Source organism: Oryx dammah, unplaced genomic scaffold (assembly GCF_014754425.2).
Source record: "Oryx dammah isolate SB20612 unplaced genomic scaffold, SCBI_Odam_1.1 HiC_scaffold_21, whole genome shotgun sequence".
Taxonomy (NCBI): Eukaryota; Metazoa; Chordata; class Mammalia; order Artiodactyla; family Bovidae; genus Oryx; species Oryx dammah.
The window spans coordinates 7,564,220-7,582,875 of NW_024070205.1; the positions used below are offsets into that span (position 1 = coordinate 7,564,220).

The window sequence follows — 18,656 nt, forward strand, 5'->3', positions numbered from 1 at the left end:
TTATATAAAGTTTAAGCATAATTTTCAGCACAATTGTAAGGTTATTCATGCATATATAGAACACTACAGAATGTCATTCAGCGCACATTCATTTAAGGTAGTGGTGCTATGTTTCAGTGCAAAGGAAATACCTATTTTATGTAACTAACAAATAACATTACTCTTAAGATAACGAGTGTGATTTTTTTTTCCTAATAATGGTGATTAAGATAAAGTAATTCTTTTGGTTACATTTGTTAGTTTTATCATCATGCTATTTATAAAATTTGTCTTGTAGATTTAGAAGAGTGGGTAGCTGGAGAATGGAGAAAGGATCCAAATATGAGTATATGTTGTAAAACATAAATATCGCCTTTACAGTGTTGACCCTTACATGCTAACTTACCTGCATAAATTAAGGCTCAGATACAAAAGTGGGTCCTTCGTTGCAGAGTTTCCTTCTGGATCATGTAAAGACGTGTTTAGGAAGTGGTGCTAGGATGTCTGCTCTTGAGAAGCTTGCCATTTAAAATAACATACTTGAACGAAGCTTCCTTATTCCAGAATTTTATAAGATCTTAGCTTCTGTGTTCAGGAGGGTACTGTGTATAAGGTTAGCATATTTCTATATTAAAGTTTGAAGAGAAGAGTTAGGGCACGTTTTTCTGAGGCCATTTCTAGAAGCTAATTTACAGCAGTTCTTTGTAACAGTCAGACTCAGGTTATGACCTGTTTTTAATTTCTGAAAAAATTTTTCTTAACAGGTGGAGAAAGAACCTGTGGAGTGCATGAACTTATTTGTATTAGAAAAGGTGAGTCAGTGCTCTGCATGGATACTTAGATACAAAGTGAGCCCTTCACAGAGTAGGATGCATTTTACTACAATGGCAGATAATTGGGACTTACAAAGTATAAAATGGAATAAATATTAATATTACTTGTTTGTATTGTAGACTTAACCTTTCATAAAGTGCATACTGCTTATTATGTGGTTATTGAGAGTTGTTACTTTATATTTCATTTTCATGGGCTGGTAAAGGCCAGTTTCTTGCCTATTGGTTGTCAGACATGGTGAAGAGGCGCAGAATGGAGGGTTTGATTTTTGTTCCCTTTCAGAATCTGGAATCTGAGTGCATGCTGACCTCCCATTGACTTCTGTTCTATTACTGTACCCCATCAGAGAGATGTGAGGAGTTGGTTGCGATTCCCATCGGGATCATATCCAAAGACCACAACATCTTTTGGCACCAACAGCTGTCTGTGCTTCCTTAGAAGGAGCCACCTGACAACCAGGTGGTTGAACGAGGTGGCCCCAGGAAAGGTAATTCAGTTATTAGGTGGGAGGCAAGGAATCAGGTATTCTCTAGATCAGAAAGAATCAGGAGAACCTTGGGAGTCCCCACTCTCGTAAGCGATCACATCCGTGAAAGGGTGTGCAGAAAGGAAAAGGTATACCTGGGGAGGAGAAATCTTCATAAATGTACTGCTCTTTTCTCTTTTTAAATTTGGGGCACTGTTTTTTTCTTTCATCTTTCTTGAAAACCGAGTTGGCCCTCCTGAGTCTGGCCACGTAGCAGTGCTTCCTGCCTTCATATTTCACCCTGAGGAGGCTTGAGGCATTGTCTGTATTTGTGGCACGTGGGTATGACTGGCAAACCGGGAAATGTCAGCGTACTGTCAGGACGTCTTCCACAGGTCTGAAAAGCCTCAGCTTCTTTCAAGTTGAATAAAAGGTTTGAAGTCTCTTTTAGGTGAATTTGACATAATCATACTAGCTTATCTATGTGTCACCAGCTTTGATTGCTGTTCATTTAAAAATAGCCTCTTCCTTTATTAAAGTGTAATATATCTGTGTATCCGGTACCATAAAGGAGAAAATTGAAATAAGTTCCCTGAAATCTCAGATTTAGGACTGTGGTTTTCAATGCTATAACCATTGTTGGCTTGTACTTCTTATCTAAAATTGGGGAGGGGGGACAAATTAGCCTTGTTTTCTTCCCCTATGGAAACATTTTTAGTCTTCACCTATAATATGCTAATCCAGATGTACTAAAAATGTTTTAAATAGCTTTATAGGTATTACCTTGTCCCACAAAAACTTTTTAAAACACAGAATTTATTTGAACAGCAAAAGACATTGTACAAGTCAATTGGAATCAAAAACTGTAAGAACAGTGGATAGATAAAGAGAGAAGACAACAGTAGAGATAGCCAGAGGGTTGGAAACCAAAATGTATAAAGGACTTGTGGCTGCAAGGGGAACAGGAAGCTACAGCGGAGAAAATAGTGTTGGTAGTGTTAGATGTTGGTCTGAACTTATCTTTTTAATGTGGCTCTTCTTGTTGTTCTTTATTGCTTCCTCCATTCCTATCCCAGTGGTTCTCAGACTGTGCCTTGCCCAGATTTCTCTATATTAGTCCAGCATTTTCACTTCTTCCAATTTTCTATAGAATTTAAAACCTGTGATTAAAGTTAACATTTTTTAATTTCCATGTGACCATATCATGGAAAAGTTTCTGGATCTCTGTGTATCCCCTCAGCCTTCAGTACTGTGTCCTCTTCTAGTGGACGTTTCCTAAGCATGTGAATATTTTTAAAATGAATGTTCAGATCTGAAAGTTTTGCATTTTAAACTGGACTTTTGTAGAGTAGAGCCTATGAAGGCTGCTGCTGCTGCTGCTGCTAAGTCGCTTCAGTCGTGTCCGACTCTGTGTGTCCCCATAGATGGCACCCACCAGGCTACCCCGTCCCTGGGATTCTCCAGGCAAGAACACTGAAGTGGGTTGCCATTTCCTTCTCCAATGCATGAAAGTGAAAAGTGAAAATGAAGACACTCAGTTGTGTCTGACTCTTAGTGACCCCATGGACTGCAGCCCACCAGGCTCCTCCATCCATGGGATTTTCCAGGCAAGAGTACTGGAGGGGGTTGCCATTGCCTTCTCCAATGAAGGCTATGTCAAGACAAATAATTATAATTAGTATCAATGGTCCTGGTAAGAAGACATCTCTAACACTGTGTTCAACTTGTTTTTACCTGTTTTGCTTTCTTTGCTTGCTAGCTTCTTTCCTCTGTCAGACCTCTAAATATTAGAATATATTAGACTTTGGTCTTGGGCTTGCTTCTTTTTCCACCTATTCTTTCTTTAGAATAGATGGTTGGTTATACCAACCAAAACATATAATTTGGTTCTGGTGTTTTTTTTTTTTTTTTTGACCATGCCATGTAGCTTGTGGGATCTTAGTTCCCTGACCAGAGATTGAATCCATGTCCTTGGCAGTAAAAGCATGGAGTCCTAACCACTGGATCACCAGGTAACTCCTGGTCCTTTTGTTTTCAGTGCCATGCAGATTTATAAATCTGGCTCTGAACTGCCCTTGAGTTCCCTCCTCTTATATCAAAGTACTTACTTTATATTTCTATCTGCATGTCTGTTAGAATAAAAACGTGGTGTGTCTAAAATGCAAATCTTGGTTTTCTCACATGAATCTATACCTTCCTCAGCCTTCTCCATCTCAGGTAGTGAACAGAACAGTCTACTCAGTTGGTCAAGTCCCAGCTTAAGAGTCATCCATGTTTCTCTCATTCTTTTATCTTCTGCGTTGCATTCATTATTATTAGCAACTTCTGGCAGCTCTACCTTCAGAGTACATTTTTTAATCTAACCCTCTGTTCCTCCATCCTGCTCTTATCACTGTAGTCTGGGTCCTTATCTTCTATTGCTTCCACTACTGTAGTGGTTTTCTAACAGGTTCCGTCATTTCCACTCTTAATGTCCTTACAGTACACATCAGTGATCTTTTAAATGTGAATTGGGTCATATCACTTTGCTGGCTGGAATTCTTCTCTGGATTCCCTCTATACCTAAAATAAAATCAAAAACCTTACCCTGATCTATAAAGCCTTACATTATAACATCAACTCAGAAGTCTTCCCAGGTAAATCATCAAAGTGAAAGTGAAAGTCACTCAGTCATGTCTGACTCTTTGCTACCCCATGGCCTATACAGTCCATGGAATTCTCCAGGCCAGGATACTGGAGTGGGTAGCTGTTCCCTTCTCCAGGGGATCTTCCCAACCCAGGGATCAAACCCAGGTCTCCTGCATTGTGGGCAGATTCTTGACCTGCTGAGCCATGAGGGAAGCCCATAAATCATCAAAATATCATCTAAATATTATCAACTTATAAGTCCTATCATCTGAATCATTTATATCAGGTCTGAGTGAAACTCTAGATATCATCTGTCCTGGTTGAGAACTCCTCTCCATCTGTAGACGTGTGAAACTAGCAAATATATCACCTGCTCTTCAAACACAGTGATGGAGCAGGATAACAGTTCCAGACATTTCCATTCCAAAAATGGGAAAGTGGAAGAGAGGAGTCACTGATGCCAAACAATTTTGAAACCCAATTGGGAAAAATATGTTAGGTTTCAACACTGGCTCTTGGCCCTGACGTCTGAGGCTCCACTCTCAGGCTTAGGACTCTATCCTTGGAGTCATCCTTCCTTTTTCCGGAAGGGCAGTGTATATTTGCACCTGAGTATTTTCATCAGACTGTTTGCCACCCGTAGAATGTTAGTCTGTTGCTCTTCTTTCATTTTGTCCTCTCTTGTCCCTTTCAGTCTAATGTGGTGGTGTTTCTGCTGGTATAGTGTAGTCTCAGGAAAGGTTCTCGTGAGTCTTCCCTCTGTATCGGGGGGCAGGCTCCTTCCTTTAGGCAGGACGCCCCTCCACAGTCTTTCCTGGATGGTTCTGTCTCCATTTCTGGCTTCTGCTGAAATGGCTGAGAAGATCTGTGAGTCACATGTCTGATTTCTTCAGAGAGTGCTCAGAGTCACCGAGCATTCTGACCCTTTATTCTGTTTGAGGCACTGGCCAAAGGTGGTCTAGTCCCACCTTGGCTGTGTCTCAGAGCATGCTTTCTTGACACCGAACCCCTGATTTTAGCATAATTTACAGCCTGGATAGGCTGGAGGATTTTCCAAATCATCAGGTACTGGTTCCTTTCTGCTTAACAGTTCTTCCCTCACTTTATCTCATTCCTCTCAAATTCAACCATATATAGCATGAAGACACCAGGCTGCCACCTTTAGCACTTTGCTTGAACATCTCCTAAGCTTGATATCCAAGTTCGTTGTCTACAAGTTTCACTTTCTATGTAATTACTGATGTTCTGTCGCTAAGTCATGTCCGACTCTTTGCAACCCCGTGGACTGCAGCGCACCAGGCTTCCCTGTCCTTCACCATCTCCTGGAGTTTGCTCAAAGTCATGTCCATTGAGTTGATAATGCCATCCACCCATCTCATCCTCTATTGCCCCCTTCTCCTCCTGCCCTCAGTGTTTCCCAGCACCAGGGTCTTTTCCACTGAGTATGCTCTTCACATCAGGTAACCAAAATATTGGAGCTTCAGCTTCAGCATCAGTCCTTCCAGTGAATATTTGGGGCTGATTTCCTTTCGAATTGACTGGTTTGATGTCCTTGCTGCCCAAGGGACTCTCAGGAGTCTTCTCCAACACCACATTTTGAAGTCATCATTTCTTCAGTGCTCAGCCTTCTTTATGGTCCAGCTCTCACATCCATACATGACTACTGGAAAAACCATCACTTTGACTATATGGACCTTTGTTGGCAAAGTGATGTCTTTGCTTTTTAATACACTGTCTAAGTTTGTCATAGCTTTTCTTCCAAGGAGCAAGCATCTTTCAATTTCATGGCTGAAATCACCGTCCACAGTGATTTTGGAGCCCAAGAAAATAAAGTCTGTCACTGTTTTCATTTTCCCCATCTATTTGCCATGAAGTGATGGGACTGGATGCTATGATCTTAGTTTTTCGAATGTTGAGTTTTAAGCCAGCTTTTGCAAGATCACTTTATAAAAACCCACTACTTTCCTATATAGGCTTCCCTGGTAGCTCAGATGGTAAGGAGTCTGCCCACAATGCAGGAGACCAGGTTTGGCAAGATCCCCTGGAAAAGGGAATGGCAATCCACTCCAGTATTCTTGCCTGGAGAATCCCATGGACAGAGTAGCCTGAAGGGCTATAGTCCGTGAGGTCGCAAAGAGTCAGACATGACTGAGTGACTAACACTATCACATTCCTGTATAGTAGGCAACAAATAATTAGGAAATGCAGTAAAATAAGATCTTTTTTAGAGTATTATGAAATCTGCAAATACCCAGGAACAAAATGAACAAAAGTTGTTTATGACTTGTGTACAGAAAGTTAAAAAGATTTATATATAGATATAAAAGAAGATATGTAAATGAAGAGATAAATAATTTTATAGGTAGAAATATGCAGTATGTTTAAATTCACAGAGTGCCCCAAATTGATCTATGAATTCAATGCAGTCCTAATCTAAATCCTATCAGGAATTTTCAGAGAGCGGACAAGTTAATTCTTAAGTGTATATGGCAGTTCAAACAGCCAAGAAGAACTAAGTTCGCTTTCAAGTAAAGGAACATGGGTGTGTGTTAATAAGATATCCATTTGGTTGCTTTCCCAGAGACCAAGCGGTTAAACAAGGAAAGTTTACTTCTCTCTTATGTAAAACTCCAAGCTCATAGGCAGGATGGAATTAGGTGATTCTAGTTGGTGAGTTCATTTGTCTTGCTTTGATGACCTTTAAGGTGCCTTCCTTGGCACATTTAAAGTTACCATGTGTACATTCCAGTCCCCAGAAAGGGAAAGGGAAAAAGTCAGTCTTTTTAAGGATACAATCCAGGAATTGCAAACAGATAATTTGTGCTCACGTGCAAGTGGCCAGAACTTAGTCACATGCTCATGTCTAACTGCAAGGGAAGCCTAGAATAGTTCTGCTTGAGCAGAACAAGTAAAATCCAGAGGTTGATTCCATAACTAAAAGGAAGAGAGAGAATGGATATTGAGGCAGTTAGCTGTCCCTGCTTCAGGGATTGGTCCTGCTGATATCCAGAGCTCGTTGTAAAGTTGCTGTAATTAACGTAGTGTGGAATTGGCCCAGATACAGACAAATAGTCTAATCAGACACTATAGAAAGAACACGAAAAGATGCTCATTTACATGGAAATTTATGTAAAATGTGAGTATCACAATTCAGTGGATAAGATTGGATACTTATTAAGTGATGCTGGGACAAACGTTTATCCATATGCAAAAAAATAAAAATTGATCTGTATCTCATGCTTTACACTAAAATAAATATTATTTAGATTAACTTTAAAACTTTTAGGAGAATATTTCGTATACAGTGTGATTTCAGTGTGGGAAACAAGTCCTTGAGTCACAGAAAGCAGACCCAGAAGGAGATGACTGATAAATTGTACCATTTTTAAATTTAAAACTTTTGTACAATAAGAGATCCTGTGAGCAGAGAAAAAAAAGAACTGGCCTGCAAATGCAGGAAACATAAGAGATGTGGGTTTGATCCCTGGGTCAGGAAGATCCCCTGGAGAAGAAAATGGCAACCCATTCCAGAAATATATAATGTTTCTTCCTACAAAAGGTGAAATATATGCATATTTTTTTCCATATTGCTTTTTTTTTTTGAAAAGGAAACCTAACTGTATATTGTAGAGTTAAATTCAAGTTGGTAGAGATCTCTCTTATTCCTTTCCCTGGATGCCTTGTGCTCTATTATGTGAACATGCCAAAATTTCCTACCAGTGGAAGTTGCTTTGTTTTAAAATTTTTGCTGTTGAAATTATGCCACAATGAATACTTTTGTATGTTTGTTACTACTTATTAGTGGTATGTTTTTAAGTAGATTTCTTAAAAAAAAAAACTGAGTCAAAGAGTAATTCTTACACCATTTTATAGAAATTGCAAAATTCCAGTCCTTATGCATTGTACCATTTTGCATTACACCAGAAATATATAATTCACAGCTCTTCCAACAGAGTGTCATAACTTGTGGATTTTTTGGTACTCCGGTAAGTAAAAATAGTTCAGCATCATTCATATTTTCATTTCTCATGTAAGTGCGGGTGAATAGCTCTTTCACCTCTATCTGTAGACTACACAAATGTTTGAAATGGTATGATTTAAAGGACACCAGAAAAACCTGCCTCTTCTGAAATTTTTTTTTTTTTTTTTTTTGGTATCAGCATCCCATGGTTTTTCATTCCCTGACATTTGCTATAATTAGAGTCTGTCTGATCTTTAGAAATTCATATCAAATGTATTACATGGAAAGAGAAGGTTGGGGTCCTCTGTCATTTGGATCCAAGCTTGTTGCCACACTTTATCAGGTATTTCACTTTCATTGTGGAAGGTGAGAGATTATGGACCTGAAGGCGTGATACCCAGGGCATTGTGGAGAAGGGGTTGGATAGGTGAGTGAGAAGCGGAAGTGGGGCGGTCTCGAATACTGTCCCTCGTGGATAGGCCTTAGATGCCAAGGGCAATCTAAATAGAGGACACTACAGAAAACCTACATCTATACTATAATTTTACTGCAAGTTGCTTGGCATTGTCCCTATTTTTTCTCCGTGTATAGAGGAGACCCAAGCCTTCTGTGTTTTCTTACCTCTTTTTTGACTTGGGGTAATTAAGAGAGTCTAAAATCTGAAGGGAAAGGCCTACAGGTTATATGGTTCTGTAACTTCCCCATCTCTTTCTCAACAAACTCTGAGTCTACGGCCCTAGGGATGGATTTTCCTTCTTTTTCCTTTTTAAGCCGACTTCTATGGCTCTTTTATTGTCTTCTACTGTCTAGTAACATTTCACTCCTCCGTGCAAGAGACGGTGTGGGCTTATTGGTTGTAGTGCTATGAAAGAGGTAGTTGCGGTAGGTGTCCAGCAGCAAGTTTGAGAGGTGAATGAGAGAGAGAATGTGTGTGTGTGTGTGTGTGTGCACGTGGGTGTGTGTGCATGTGCGTGCGTGTGCGCCTGTGCCTGCAAGTGTATGTGTGTCTGTGTGTCAGGTCAGGATTCTTTGAGGAGATAACATTTAAGCCGATATCTGCATGACAAGGAGGAGCTGGACTATGACGCTCAGGAAAGGTCATAGAGAACAGAATGCAAACACTTTGAGGTGGAAACGACTTGACATGTCCCAGATGCTGAAAGAACTATGGCTGGAGAAGTAGTGAGTGAGTGAATGAGTGTGGGAAGTCTCACAGTTGAGATCAGAGAGATGGGTGGTTTCCAGATCATGTGTGGACTTAGGCCATAGTAAGGGGTTTGCGCTTAATTTGAAACACAGAGGGCTAAAGAGGGTTTTAAGCAGGTGAATGATATGATTTCTTTCTAATATGTCATTTGTAAAGGTTAAAAAGTGGATATAAAGACATCAATAGGAAGCTATTGAAATAGTCTAGGTAAGAATTGATGGGGCTTGGGTTTTGATGTTAGTTGTGGAGAAGTTGAGAAAGGCTTATTAGGTTGGGGACGTATTTTATAGATAGAATTGACAAAACTTGAGTATAGATTTAATATGGAGGGCGTTGGAAGGGAAAGAGAGAAATACTAAGAGGTTTTGGCATCACTTCTGAGTGGTTGTGCTATTAAGCGAAATGGGAAAGACTGGGAGAGCTGATGAGGCTGGCAGGAGTCATGGCGCGTAGAAATCAGGTTCTCTGTCTTGGGTGTGTTAGCTTTGAGATGCCTATTTATCATAGATGTCAGGAAGGAAGTTAGTTGGATATTTGCATTTGGAAATCAGCGGAAAGGTCAGAATAGGAGATAAATTTGGGGGTATGTGGGTTTTTGTTTTTTAATGTACACATGGAACAACAAACTGGTTCCAAATAAGAAAAGGAGGACGTCAAGGCTGTCTGTTGTCACCCTGCTTATTTAACTTCTATGCAGAGTACATCATGAGAAACACTGGGCTGGAAGAAACACAAGCTGGAATCAAGATTGCCGGGGGAAATATCAATAACCTCAGATATGCAGATGATACCACCCTTATGGCAGAAAGTGAAGAGGAACTAAAAAGCCTCTTGATGAAAGTGAAAGAGGAGAGTGAAAAAGTTGGCTTAAAGTTCAACATTCAGAAAACTAAGATGGCATCTGGTCCCATCACTTCATGGGAAATAGATGGGGAAACAGTGGAAACAGTGTCAGACTTTATTTTTGGGGGCTCCAAAATCACTGCAGATGGTAATTGCAGCCATGAAATTAAAAGACGCTTACTCCTTGGAAGAAAAGTTATGACCAACCTAGATAGCATGTTAAAAAGCAGAGATATTACTTTGCCAACAAAGGTCTGTCTAGTCAAGGCTATGGTTTTTCCAGTGGTCATGTGTGGATGTGAGAGTTGGACTGTGAAGAAGGCTGAGCACCGAAGAATTGGTGCTTTTGAACTGTGGTGTTGGAGAAGACTCTTGAGAGTCCCTTGGACTGCAAGGAGATCCAACCAGTCCATCCTAAAGGAGACCATTCCTGGGTGTTCATTGGAAGGACTGATGCTAAAGCTGAAACTCCAATACTTTGGCCATCTCATGCGAAGAGTTGACTCATCGGAAAAGACCCTGATGCTGGGAGGGATTGGGCGCAGGAGGAGAAGGGGACGACAGAGGATCAGATGGCTACATGGCATCACAGACTCAATGCACATGAGTCTGAGTGAACTTCGGGAGTTGGTGATGGACACGGAGGCCTGATGTGCTGCGATTCATGGGGTCGCAAAGAGTCGAACATGACTGAGCGACTGAACTGAACTGAAAAGTGATACAATTATTTTTAGAGATTTCTCTTGGCTGTAACAAACAATTTAAATTAGGCTGCTTACAGGTAAAAATCACAATGAGGAGCATTAATAAGCAATTCCCAAGACTAGTGATTTTAGCTAAATAATTATACATGAGAACCTTCAACGAAGGCTGCTAATAAACTAAACTATGTCAAAATTTGCAGTTTTAGTCAGACTTGAAAGCCAAGATAAGCAACTCCTTTGTATAGATATTACCTCTGACCAAAGCACAAGAATTCAGTCAGATAGATAACCTACCTAAAAACAGAATGAAAAGTGACGTCGCTCAGTCATGCCCGACTCTTTGCGACCCCATGGATAGTTGCCTGCACCAAGCTCCTCCATCCATGGGATTTTCAAGGCAAGAGTACTGGAGTAGGTTGCCATTTCCTTCTCCAGGGAATCTTCCCAACCTAGGGGTTGAATCCAGGTCTCTCACATTGTAGACAGGCGCTTTACCGTCTGAGCCACCAGGGAAAACAAAAATAGAATAGCTCATAAATTTTCTAAACTGTTCTTTCCTGCTGTGGACAGCCCTTGATCTCTGACTATAAAACTTAGCAAACTTGGTCATACACTAATGTTAGTTTTATGTTACCAAAAACCTCTATAAATTAAGCATTATCTCTCAAATCTGGTTAGTTTTCTAATTCTGAATGCCTGAGCATGTAGGTCACAAATTGAAATACCAGTTGAATACTCCTCTTTAAGCAGGTAGTATGGCAAGAAACTGACAAGAAAATTTAAACATTCAGAGCATAAGAAATACTTCAAAGCATTATGAACTTTGAACTTACCACACTTTCCTAAATTTTAGTATTTTTAACTACAAGAAAAGTAGACTGCTATAGCATTTTAGATGGTTTAAGCTAATTCAAAATTTTCCTGATTCCTGACATCAATACTATATTTATTTATATAGTTTTATTATAGTAACAAACAGTTTTTACAGTGGGATCTACAAACATATACAGAATTATTACATTTAAATTCATATAGAACAGGATTTACATTTTTAACACTTTTGAAATCAGAAGATGAAATATAGCTTAAGTTTTACAACAAAGAAAAGAAAATATATGAGACATAAACAGAGATGATAGTAAAAATACAATCATCTGTTCTTGACACAAAACGTGGAAGCTGTCAGAAAGCTATATCTTCTTAATTTGACTGTCCAAATCATTAAAGTATGGATGATTCAGTGCCATTTTGCCAGAAATTTGTTTGGCAGGATCATAGACTAACATTTTCGAGAGCAGATCCAAGCCATTTGCATCCAAGTTTTTGACGTGGAATGCTAAACTTCCTGGTTTCACTTGGAAAATGTATTTTCATAGTCTGTGAAGATTCCACTTCTGGCCACGCTTCATTGTTGGAAGTGCCCAAAGCTCTGAAAATTATTGATCAAATATCAACTGGAGTTGAGTAGCGAGCTGACCCCAGCAATACTTCCAGAGATCTTCACCAGAGTGTTACTACCTAACGGGTGTTCCAGAAACTCTGGCAAGGCTGAAATCTGCTGGTTTAATTGTTTGGTTATCATCCACCAATAGATTTTGAGGTTTTAAGTCTAGAACTCTTCTAGAGTGACAAAACACTGTCCCTTGTAGGATTTGGTACAAATAATTCTGAACAAGTGAAGAATCCATGAACTGACCAGGAGGAATAGAATCCAAATATTTCTTGAGATCTATGGAAAGGAATGCAAAGATGAGATATAACTGGAATCCTGCATAAGCACATCTTGAAGACTGACTATATTTGGATGACGAGGTTCTTTTAGTAAGAGATATTTCCTGAATTGCAGTACTAGGAACCCCTTCCTCTTCCCTTTTCTAGTCTGATTTTCTTCATGGCTACCCCTTGATTGGTAGTTTTCTGTCTGCTCTTATGCACAACTCCATAGGTACCTTCTCCAATTTTCTCTGTTTTGGTATAGTCTTCCAAAGTTAATCTGTGGATATGTTCGATCCCGGCTTATTCTGCGGGGAAAGCATCAGCAGCTACCACATTGATGTCGCTCTCCCTTGATATGTGGTGTTTAAAACAGTGAGACTAGTTGAGATCACCCAGGAAGTGAGCTTAGGTAGAAAAGAGAAGACCAAATGCAAGGTTAACCTGAACATAGGTTTACGTGTAAGCATTAAAGAGATGTTTATGTTGTGGTTTTTGAACGTGAATAGTTTATTGTCTTAATGAATTTATTGTCTTTGGAATTCCAATTTCAAAACACACACTTAATGGTTGTCTTATGTTCTGCCAGGGATAGTTGTTTGATTTTTCCAATGATTTTCTCAACTGAAAGCATCATGCAGGAATAAATGTTCTCAGCCAGTTTTAATTTAGTGATTCTTTCTGAGGTTGGGGTTTTGACAGAGAGTAGACAAGGCAACAAGCTATAGTTGCTGTACTAAGTGAGTTAGGTACTAAGGTTGAATTTCCCCTTAAAGTGTTCTGTTACAAAGGAACTTGTCGTGTTAGTTTCTGTTAGATCCACTTTTTAATGTGAATTTGCAGCAGGTCTAAATTCAAGCAAAATTATGATGTATGTAACATTTGTCTTAATTATCTCCTTTCATTGAAAGTTAAAGCTCTGATTTTAAATCAAAGCAGTGCTGCTTTTGTTGTTAATAAGATCATGCTCCTGGCCCTTCCGTCCTTCACACCCATCCTACTCCCACAGTCAAAGGCACTCAACCCTTTTAGCTGTTTTCTGCTCACCTTCATATTCTAAATTAGGTTTCTCTATTTCTTCCTTTCAAAAATATTTAAACATCTGTTGTTTTCCTCCTGTTGTAGGTAAAGGCTTAGTTCTGGTAGTTTAGTGTATTGGTTGGGTATATGGTTCTAGAATTAAGATGCCTGGCTTCTAGTAATACTGTCTTTCTGCCACTTATTAACTGACCTTAGATGGGTTACTGAGCCCTCATATATCTCAATGACAGGGAAGCCTGGTATGCTGCAGTCCATGGGCTTGCAAAGAGTTGGACGTAACTTAGCCACTGAACAACAACATGTATCTCACTGTCTTCATCTACTCATGTGTTGTTGTGAGTATTAAACTAGCTTGTTGTTCAGTCACCCAGTCATGTCTGACTCTGCAAGCCCCTCTCCTGCAGCATGCCAGGCCTCCCTGTTCCTCACCATCTCCCGGAGTTTGCCCAGGTTCATCCATTGCATCAGTGATGCCATCCAGCCGTCTCATCCTCTGACGCCCTCTTCTCCTCTGCCCTCAATCTTTCCCAGCATCAGGGACTTTGTCAATGAATCATCTGTTCACATCCAATGACCAAAATACCGGAGCTTCAGCTTCAGCATCAGTCCTTCCAGTGATTATTCAGGGTTGATCTCCCTTAAAACTGACTGGTTTGATCTCCTTGCTGTCCGAGGGACTTTCAGAAGTCTTCACCACCACAGTTTGAAGGCATAAATTCTTTGGTGTTCCTCCCTCTTTACTGTCCAGCTCTCTTAACCGTATGTGACTACTAGGCCTTGACTATACAGACCTTTGTCAGCGAGAGTAATGTCTCTGCTTTTCAGAGACATTCAGTTCAGTTCAGTTCAGTCGCTCAGTTGTGTCTGACTCCTTGCAACCCCATGAATCGCAGCACGCCAGGCCTCCCTGTCTATCACCAACTCCCAGAGTTCACCCAAACTCATGTCCATCGAGTTGCTGATGCCATCCAGCCATCTCATCCTCTGTTGTCCCCTTCTCCTCCTGCCCCCAATCCCTCCCAGCAACAGGGTCTTTTCCAATGAGTCAACTCTTTGCATGAGGTGGCCAGAGTACTGGAGTTTCAGCTTTAGCATCAGTTCTTCCAAAGAACACCCAGGACTGATCTCCTTTAGGGTGGACTGGTTGGATCTCCTTGCAGTCCAAGGGACTCTCAAGAGTCTTCTCCAACACCACAATTCAAAAGCATCAATTCTTCAGCGCTCAGCTTTCTTCAGAGTCAAACTCTTGCATCCATACATGACCACTGGAAAAACCATAGCCTTGACTAGACGGACCTTTGTTGGCAAAGTAATGTCTCTGCTTTTGAATATGCTATCTAGGTTGGTCATAACTTTTCTTCCAAGGAGTAAGCGTCTTTTAATTTCATGGCTGCAGTTACCATCTGCAGTGATTTTGGAGCCCCCCAAAATATAGTCTGACACTGTTTCCACTGTTTCCCCATCTATTTCCCATGAAGTGATGAGACCGGATGCCATGATCTTCGTTTTCTGAACGTTGAACTTTATGCCAGCTTTTTCACTCTCCTCTTTCACTTTCATCAAGAGGCTTTTTAGTTCCTCTTTACTTTCTGCCGTAAGGGTGGTGTCATCTGCATATCTGAGATTATTGATATTTCTGCCAGCAGTCTTGATTCCAGCTTGTGCTTCTTCCAGCCCAGCAGGTTAAATAAGCAGGGTGACAATATACAGCCTTGACATACTCCTTTCCCTATTTGGAACCAGTCTGTTGTTCCATGTCCAGTTTGAACTGTTGCTTCCTGACTTGCATATAGGTTTCTCAAGAGGAAGGTGAAGTGGTCTGGCATTCCCATTTCTCTCAGAATTTTCCACAGTTTATTGTGATCTGCACAGTCAAAGGCTTTGGCATAGTCAATGAAGCAGTAGATGTTTTTCTGGAACTCTCTTGCTTTTTCAGTGATCCAGCGGATGTTGGCAATTTGATCTCTGGTTCCTCTGCCTTTTCCAAAACCAGCTTGAACATATGGAAGTTCACGGTTCACGTATTGCTGAAGCCTGGCTTGGAGAATTTTGAGCATTACTTCACTAGCGTGTGAGATGAGTGCAATTGTGCGGTAGTTTGAGCATTCTTTGGCATTGCCTTTCTTTGGGATTGGAATGAAAACTGATCTTTTCCAGTCCTGTGGCCACTCCAGAGTTTTCCAAATTTGCTGGCATATTAAGTGCAGCACTTTCACAGCATTAACTAGCTAATTATTAACTAGCTAATACATGTTAAATGAATATTAGTACATTTATTGAGTAAAACCAGTCCATAAATGGAGAAGCAAATGGCAACCCACTCCAGTATTCCTGCCTAGAGAATCCCATGGACAGAGGAACCTGGTGGGCTGTTGTCCATAGGGTCGCACAGAGTCAGACATGACTGAAGCGACTTAGCATGCATGCATACATTGGAGAAGGAAATGGCAACCCACTCCGGTGTTCTTGCCTGGAGAATCCCAGGGACAGAAGAGCCTGGTGGGCTGCCATCCATGGGGTCGCACAGAGTTGGACATGCCTGAAGCGACTTAGCAGCAGCAGCATTCCATAAATAATTCAATGATTTAAATCATTATTGACAGTAATAAAATACTATTTCATCCTCCCCATGCATTTGTCCACATCCCATTTTCCCTGTATAGTTGTATTTCGATTTTCGGAGTTTACATTTTTAGATCAAGGCTTATTGGGCTTCCCTGATAGCTCAGTTGGTAAAGAATCTGCCTGCAATGCAGGAGACCCCAGTTTGATCCATGGGTCAGGAAGATCCACTGGAGAAGGGATAGGCTACCCACTCCAGTATTCTTGGGCTTCCCTTGTGGCTCAGCTGGTAAAGAATCCTCCTGCAATGTTTGATCCCTGGGTCAGGAAGATCCCCTGGAGAAGGGAAAGGCCACCCACTCCAGTAGTCTGGGCTAGAGAATTCCATGGACTTCATAGTCCCTGGGGTCGCAAAGAGTCGGACTCGCCTGAGTGACTTTCACTTGGCACTAATGTTTGCAGTAAAGGCTTGTTATACAGTCATCGTGTTTAGAGCTTCACCTCTGTTTGGGTACCCACCCCAGTGCCTCGTTGGTCAGAGAGAATCCCTGCTGGCCTGTCATTCACAGTCTGCCTCGCCACTCCTTTTCCCTCAGCGTTGCCATAGGCCTCTTCTTCCCGTATATCATTAGTTAAGGTTTTTTGCTTCCTTAGGAAGTAGCCTTTTGTATTATTTAAGGTATTGGTATGTCAGGCAAATCCCAGAGAGATAATGAGTTGAATAGGATGCAGATTTCTTTCTCACTTGTCTGAGTCAGGTGTATCGGTGTGATTGCTACATCAGTCTTGAGCAGCGATTCAGGGATCCAGGCTCTCATCTCGTGGCTCTGGCGCCTTCCCTGTGTGCTTTTGGAGGTGGCGGGTTCATCTGCATCCAGCAGGGGGTGTGGAAGAGGGTAAGGGGAAGAGAGGATTCTGCCTGGGAGGTGATTATGGGGTAGGCCTAGAAGGAGTGTGCATTCCCTGGGATGCATACCCCTTGTCAATAATTCAGTCATGGCTACATCCAACCTCAAAAAAAGCTGGGAAATATTAATGAAGCAGTGAGCCCAAGAAGTACAGCGAGCCCCATTCTCCCACTTACCAGTGAATCCACCCTCGTGTAATATGCCTACTTTTTCCTTGTCTACATGTTCTGTTTATGTTAATGATGACCATCTGCATAAATTCCCTGCAGATGTAGATGTGTAATTTAAAAATGTGACATCAGTGAGTGAATTTCAGGCTGAGTAGGATAGGATATTGAAATGGAACGATACAGTGAGGGTATTTTGTTGTATTTTGTTTTGGTGGGGAAGGGGTTCTGAATCGTCTGATTTCGTGATTCTTTTGTCTTTGCAAGTGAGTGTTAGTTGCTCAGTCTCAGTCCTGTCCAACTCTGGGAACCCAGGAACTGTAGCCCGTCAGGCTCCCCTGTCCATGGGGATTCTCCAGGCAAGAATACTGGAGTGGGTAGCCTTTCCCTTCTCCAGGGGATCTTCTTGACCCAGGGATGGATCCCAGGTCTCCTGCACTGGAGGCAGATTCTTTACTGTCTGAGCCACCAGGGAAGCCCAAGACTCTATTCCATTTTGTTTCTTTTCCTCATCTCCACCAAATTGCCAAAGAACCTTCTCCCTTTTTGCCTCTTCCTTCTCCAGAAACTACGTTACAGAGACACCCACCCACCCATTTAATTCATGCTTGTCCCTTCAGCTCACATGTACTTTGAGATTCCTTCCCTGTGCTCTATCTAAATCTATTGTTTTTTCTTTCTTTCTTTTTTTTTTTTTTTAGTTTTTTCAGATTAGGGTGGAGTTTTCTTTCTGACAATAGTTTTAGGTCACTTTTTTTTTTTTTTTAATCTTCTCCCTTCTGTCTTCTCAGCAGTTTTTCTTCATCTTTTCTTTGTTTAAGGCAAAGCCTTTCAGTGGGATTGGAGTAGGTGAGAACATGAGAGATTGTGCACTAAGATCTGTTAAGTTTTGTCTTTTTTACTAACAGTTATTTTGAGATTTCAGTATTCTCTGTATTCAAGTTATTCTGTGGACATGGTTTTTATGTAGATTTACTTTTTACTTCTAGTTTTTACAATTTGGAGAGGAAAATTTGGGAGGCATGGAGCTAGGCAACTTCCATTTTTTGCAGATACAAGTGTCTATGGTCTTTGAGCAAAAATTTTAATATTAGTCAGACTTGTAAATATTCTTTTTTTCATTCTTTTCTTTCTTTCTCTCTCCTTTTTTCTCTTTAGCACTCTTTGGGACTTTGTGGGGACACAATATTTTTAAAAGTTTAAAGTCTTAACCTTTTAAACTTTGGTCATAGTTATTAATCTGGCTGAAATTAATTTTTTGAAAATTTTTAATATTTCCAAATATAAAAGTAAGAACCTAATTTCAGTTTTTCTTTACACAATTTACTAAGTATTTCAAATATTTCACACTGTTCCATTATCAACACTTATCTATTCCTTTTCTTCACTGATTATTAGAACTTTGTGATTCTTATCTATTAGGGCAAATTCTTTTTCTTTTTCAGTGGTGTCATGATTATTGCTGGGCCTTTGATTTGTTTTTTTGTTTAAATTTTAGAATCAATCTGTCCAGTTTCTTAAAAAGCCCTTTTGAAATTTTAATGAGTTATGTTGAATCTGCATCCATATGGAGTTAATGTCTTTATTGTAATTGAAACCTTCTGTTCTTGAACATAGTGTATCTTTGCATTTGTTTAATGCCT

General features: G+C 40.5%; 1 protein-coding gene and 1 pseudogene across 1 annotated transcript in view; one reads left to right on the forward strand and one right to left on the reverse strand.

The window, feature by feature from the left end:
• The first annotated feature begins 749 nt into the window (after positions 1-749).
• The window catches only part of SYT14 (synaptotagmin 14), a 180,339-nt gene continuing 162,432 nt past the window's right edge, over positions 750-18,656 (forward strand). The window contains exon 1 of the mRNA XM_040263096.1: positions 750-791. The gene's annotated coding sequence lies outside the window, so the exon portion shown is untranslated. The remainder of the gene's footprint in view (positions 792-18,656) is intronic.
• LOC120880430 lies at positions 11,813-16,756 on the reverse strand (annotated as a pseudogene).